This window comes from Mustela nigripes, chromosome 3 (assembly GCF_022355385.1).
Source record: "Mustela nigripes isolate SB6536 chromosome 3, MUSNIG.SB6536, whole genome shotgun sequence".
Taxonomy (NCBI): domain Eukaryota; kingdom Metazoa; phylum Chordata; class Mammalia; order Carnivora; family Mustelidae; genus Mustela; species Mustela nigripes.
In genome coordinates, this window is record NC_081559.1 from 41,226,917 (window position 1) to 41,233,501 (window position 6,585).

Below are 6,585 nucleotides of genomic sequence, written 5' to 3' on the forward strand. Positions count from 1 at the left end.
CCCAGCTACCTCCATCGTGGTCTCCATGTCTATTTGAATGGGTACTTCTCCTGGTCATTGCTTCTTTATCTCACAGCTTCTGCAGTCCAGAGTTAGGACGGGTTTTGATAGGGTATGGTAGTATTTGGTCTCTAGGGCCTGTACCCACACTCGGAGGACCCTGGAGCAGGTGTGCTGTGTCATCGAACACCCTGTAGGCAGAATGTGAGAGGGAAGCCATGTGGGAAAAGGCTGAACAAAGGGGTCACAGCACTGACCAGGGAGTCTTCAGGTGCTGATGCTGCCTCCAGATGCCCAGAGGGTTCTGTGAGCCAGGGCTGGGCCCAGAACCAGCGAGAGCCCAGGTGGCTGGGAGGAAATGTAGAGCACCATGAGCTACTTGTGCACAGGGAAGGGGGCAGACCTGCCTCTGGCCACAGCAAGATGCCCAACCATCCCGTCAAGGTCAGGTGCTTTCATACATCCATAAGCCAAAAAGCTCAGGGCTCTAGTGCACTTGTGTCAGGGAGAAAGCAAAGACCCAGCTCCATGAGGACTCTTTGGGTGAGTAGGAAACGCGGACCTTAGTTCTCTGCATCTCGGCTTCTGGACAGCAGGACAGCCAGTCATTCATGAGCGGTGACACCTCCCTCATCCTGTCTGCAGCCCAGATCCCAGCACACAGCGTGATGATCCTGCCAAGTGGTTTGTCCATTCATGTGCAGGGCAAAGCCAGGGTGGGTTACGCATGAACTGCCTTGGTTCCTGTTTCTGGAAAGGAAAGAGAAGCAAGCCTGTGTCTTGTCCTGGGGTCACTAGAGGAGTAAGTATGATAACAAACAGAAGGCATACGATATGGAAAGTGCTCTTGAAAGCAGGGTGGCTCCCATCCCTTCTCTTTGCAACCCAGACTGAGCCCCCGCGAGCCCCCGGACCCCAGCTGAGGCCACCCGACTCTCAGCCCATCCAACAGCTTAACCACAGTTCAACTTCACCCTTCTCAACCTTTTGAACAGGAAATCCGACAGGAGAGAACGTTTAAATTGGCTCATGCAAAGAACAATATTTGCTCGGGGTTAGCTCCTACGTTATGAATTTTTAACCTCCCATAAATCAAACTAAAAACGGACAAAGGCTGAATTTCCGCTGCCGGTACCAAAATAGAAACAGCCTCTGTCTCTTAAACAATTCCAATTATGTTTCTGTAACCAAATCATGGTGAGATGAATAGCTGGCATACTTATCTTTAGGGTCCTAAAGTATAATGTAAAAGAAATGGAAATGGTCTAACTCCTCAGTGTTGACAAGGTGCCTCTGTCCATCTGCAAAGGCAACTGGAAGACCACACTGCGGGCAAAGGCCACCATGTGCCTGCAGCAGGGTTTTGCTTCTCTTGGCTCACTGCTTTTCCTCCATAGCTCTTGTCACCAGGTCCCCACCACTAAGTGATTAATAGAACCTCCCCCCAGGGGAATCAGCCTATAGCAAGGTTCTCAATGCCTTCCTTTGCTTAGAAGCCTTATACTGAAGAAAGATGGAATCTTGTAACTGCAGAGGACGATGTTTTCATTAAATAATGCTTTCCTTGATTTGACAAACACATCTAGAGCAACGTCTATGAGCCACAAACTTAGAAGACTATCAAAGCAACAAAGAAAAGCACAACTAAGGCATTTTTCTTCTCTCAGTGTGGTGGAAAAGGAAGATATGAAAGCACCTGATTTACAGTAAGGCAGAAAGAAGCCGGAGCCAGAGAGGGTGTCACAAGCAAACGTTCAAGACTTCCAGAGGCAGGAAGGACGTCAGCACACCAGGCAGAGCTGGAGGTGACCTTTCAAGAGTGATAAAGGTTTTAATAGGAAAAATCGAGCTGCAGAGGCCAAGGAAATTGTGGGTTGGCTGATGAGAAACAAGAGGGTGTGGGGTGGGAGTGTGTGATATGGAGCGCTTACAGAAGCAGCTTGGGCTCTGGATGCAAGTTGGAGGCTTACAAGAAGCTGGAGGCTTTTAAAGGCATTAAACGAGTGGGTTGGTAAGATGTCAGTGGTGTGAAGATTCATTCATTCATTTATTAGCTTTACAAATATTTAATGTAATCTTCGATGAGGGATAAAGCAGTGGATAACAGAACTGACCCCTGGCCCCTGTCACCTTATAGGGTGACAAATAACCCATAAGTACATGTACAGTTATGAGCAGATGGGACACTAGGCGAGTCGGTATAGAGTAGTATCCAAGGACAGCAGGGAGCCCTAAATTATCCTGGGATGAAGAGGAAGGGAAGACATCGGGAAGACCTGACTTTCATGCTGGGTCCTTAGGGATTTGGGGAGTTGGGGATGAGGTCTGTGTTGGTGTAGGGCTGTGGCACTAGTTGGGAACATTCCGTGTACAGAAAGACTAGGCATGAAGAAAAGGTTGGATTTTTTAAAGAAATCAAAAGAAAAGTGAATGACATTCTTTGACTCTGGAGGGATGGCATCTGGTTGGTTTTATAAGGCATTCGGGATGATGTGTGAAGAGCGGATCTGAGAAGGACAAATTTGAAAGCTAGTGTCGTGGTCCAAAAGAGGTGTGTGGGCAGTGCTGGCAGACCAGCAATAAAAGAACAATTTGGGACTTACCTCCAAAGGTGGAACTGACAGCCCTCATTGATGGGAGGGGGGTTGGGAGCTAAAGAAAAAAATGTCAAGATTGACTCCATGTCCTACACTGAACCACCCAGAGGAAGGTGGTAACTCTTTCCCGGAAGGTGGAAAAGGCTAGAGTAATTTCAATGTTTAGGGAACAGGGGAAAAAGGTCAAAGAATTAGCCTGGGATTTGGAAAAGCCAAAAGCTTATGATGCATCAGGGGACAGTACAAGTAGATAATCCAAAATATGGGTCAGGAGCTGAAGAAAGAAAGGGATCATCTGGGAGGAGGGCAGCGAGGAGGGGGCAGCTGATTCGGGGCAATTTTCCATCTTTCCTTCCTGTGCGGGGCTCTGCCCCAGCTGGCTGTTCTAGGAAGCCCACAGGCTTCACCTGCTCCACTATCCCAAAGCTGTCCAAACATGTCACCCTTAGTCTGTGATCCTGGTTCCCCAGGACCCTCCCCTTCCCATAGTGGGTCCTAGAATTCTCCGAGAAGAAAACTAGCAAATTCTTGATCTCATGTCCCCTTGCAGTCAGTCCCTCTCCCCCAAACCTGGGGCCCCAGGCAACCGTGGACTTTCTTCCCATCACTGCAGCCAAGGTGTTGTCTCTTCTACTCCTCAATTCTTCGGATGTGATCTTGGTAATCTCAGATGCTTCCCGACTTGGCATTATGACAAGTTCCAGACTCACTCTGCATTGACCTTGAACCAGAATCCATACCCACGCTCTCCAAGGAGCCCTGGCTCCTTTCAGTGGGGAACGGTATTTAGAGACCCCAATCAGGGTTCCATGAGTACTAGTTAATGCTAGTGTAGTCATTGCCAAGTCTTTTCATAAAGCTAGGAAAACTTTAAAATATAAAGCCACGTTTTGATTCACACTACCAACTTCCAATCCAGATTCAGGATACAAACGTTTTACTCCAGCATGTTAACCCACCTGTATCTCTCCTATTTTCCCATCCTTGGCACTTCCAGTTTTCAGTGCCACGTACCATTCCTCATTTCCCTTATGCACACCGCAGCCCCAGAATAAGAATGGTCCTACCGTCACCAGAAATGTAATTCCGGGAACTGTTTAATATCTTTAGCGGTTCTTTCTGTCCTGACAGCATATCATAGTAGGGACATATAACCAAATTACTGTCACAATCACTTGGAATATTTTCTCTTTGTGTACTTATGAAAGCCAATACATAAATTACAGAATTTTTTTCATTTTCCTTTCTACTTCTGCAAATGGTTTTTTAAAAAAGATTTTATATATTCATTTGAGAGAGAGAGAGTGTGTGAGAAAGAGATCATGAGCGGGAGGGCAGAGGGAGAAGCAAGCTCCCCTCTGAGCAGGGAGCCGGATGTGGGGCTCTATGCTGCGACCTCAGGATGATGACCTGAGCCAAAAGCAGGCGCTCGACTGACTGAGCCACCCAGGCACACTAGGAATGGTTTTACCTGCGATTATGATTATCATTATTTTTTACAATTATGTAGAATGTTTCCATGATTCAAAAGTCCAACAACAAGATAGGGCCTAGTCGGAGAATTTTAGCTTCTCTACTTGTCACTTGGTTCCTCTACCCTGTCCCTTCCCTGCCCTTCCCTTCGAGGCGCCCTCTCTCTTTTAGTTTTGAGATTTAACACTTCCGTGGTTTCTGCACACACGTGTGCGCACCCTTACGGTGCCTTTTCATGGATGTACGGGTGCGTACGGTGCACGCAATTCTCTTCCTCTTTCAAATCTGCTGGCGACACTAGCCCCTCACAGCCAGGAGACACCTTCTCTCCTACAGCCCGTACAGCGTTGATTGAGCTTGTCACCTGGTCATGGACTCGGCGGTTCCTAGCTTCTTTCCGTTACGAAAAGGGGCGCCGTAAATCATCTTGCTCATCTGTGTTTTTCTACGTCTGCTAGCAGCACGGATTTGTTGACAGCATTCCAGGCCTTGCAGACAGAGCCGCGGGGAATAACCCAAGTCCTTGCCCTCTGGGAGCTGCCATTCCACTGGGAAAGAGGACCCACAAATCACTAGAGAAGCTACCGAGCGATGGTAAAGGCCGTGAGGGAAAGTAGGCCGGGCGAGAGGGGGTAGCGGGTGGTGCGGCCTGGGCGGCTCCTAGTGTCTCCGTCACCAGAGATAAGGCCTCGCAGACACCATCGAAGGTCAGCAGAAACCTGGGAGGGTGGGGGGCGGTGGGCAAAGGTGCGCCTGGGGAAGGGCACTCTGGAAGAGGAAAATGGAAAGCGAAAGCAAAGCAAAGAGCACCTGGGAGAGAAGGAGCACAGGCCGGGGCGGGTGGGACACGGGGAGGGTGAACACGGAGGCGATGAGGTCAGGAACATGCTGTGGACAGACCACAAGGCCCGTGGGAGGGCGACATGTAATCCAGAATGCAAGACCACTGACACACAGACACAAGGACCATGACACCATAGCCACGTGCTTTGCCCACAACGTGGCCCCCTGGCCAGTCCCCCAGTGCCTTTTGTGCCACTGGCCCTGCCCGGTCAGCAGGCCCCATGGGAACCCTAGAGGACATGCTGCAGCAGCTGGCCATGACCTCAGGCCTCTGGTGGCGTCCCTCAGCTGCCCCCAGAGCGGTCTGCCTCACTCTGCATTCAGCCTTGCCTTCCACTCCCAAAGAATCTCCCTTTGGCTTGCCGACCTGGTTCACACCTCGGATTCCTTTGAGTCATGAAAAGTAATTACCCAGCGACGCCACCTGCTATAACCCTGGGTCAGAAACAGCCGCCTGATGCCCTCCCAGGCCCCAGGCCCTGCTCTGGTTGTCTCCACGAGATTCTGCTACTGCTCACTGTCACGGGACACCAGTGGGAGTGACTTGCTGCCACTCAGTTAAGAATTCTTTAAGGAGGAACGCCTGGATGGCTCTGTTGGTGAAGCTTCTGCCTTTGGTTCAGGTCGTGATCCCAGGGTCCTGGGATCGAGTCTCCCATCAGGCTCCCAGCTCCGTGGAGAACCTGCTTCCCCCTCTGCCTCTGCGGGTCCCCGTGCTTGTGCTCTCTCCCCGCTTTCTCTCTTTTTGTCCAATAAGTAAGTAAAGTCATTAAAAAAAAAAAAAAAAGGAGTGGGGAGGAGCCAAGGTGCGGGAGAAGTTGACATAAAGCAGAGGTGGATATCAGTGGGTTCTCTGATCTTTGAACCCTCTTGCCCTCAGTTCCTCCTTTTTTTTTTTTTTAAGATTTTATTTATTTATTTCACGGAGAGAGATCACAAGTAGGCAGAGAGGCAGGCAGAGAGAGAGAGAGGGAGGCAGGCTCCCCGCTGAGCAGAGAGCCGATGCGGGACTCGATCCCAGGACCCTGAGATCATGACCTGAGCTGAAGGCTCAACCCACTGAGCCCCCCAGGTGCCCCTCAGTTCCTCCTTTAAAGGGATGAGGATAAGCCTGGCACCCATAACTAGGATGAACACATGGGTTCAGTGTCAGCGGTTAATATGCATCAAGTACACAGAGGGTCACAGTGTGTGCACAGGAGGCAGACGGTAGCAAGTTGCTTGTACCATTATCACCATCTTCAGCACACTTAAGAAAGCTAGCAAATTACTTCTGAGTCTCTAGTCTCGTGAAAGCTGGGAAGCTCTGTCAGGGTCCGATGGTGTCATTGTCCCCTCCTAGGGCCACAAGGAAAACGACCCAACAACTCAGAGAACTGGTCAGGAGGTTTGGGAAGCATGAAGGAAGAGAAAGAAGGAAGCAGGGTGGTGGCAGTAACAGATTCCTCTGTGGAAGAGAGCCCCAGGGGGCAAGTGAGTGGCATTGACAGGCTCAAGAAGTTTTGTAGCAGGAGGGAGAGATGGGGTGTAGTCAGAGGGTGAGCTGGGGCAAGGGTAAGATCTGTGGGCATCTCCCTCAAGGCCCCTTGGGGAAGTAAACCGTGGCAGGGCTTCCAAACAGTGTAAGTGCAGAGCTGGGGGAGAGGGGAAGGCCCCAGAGGGGATGGTGACT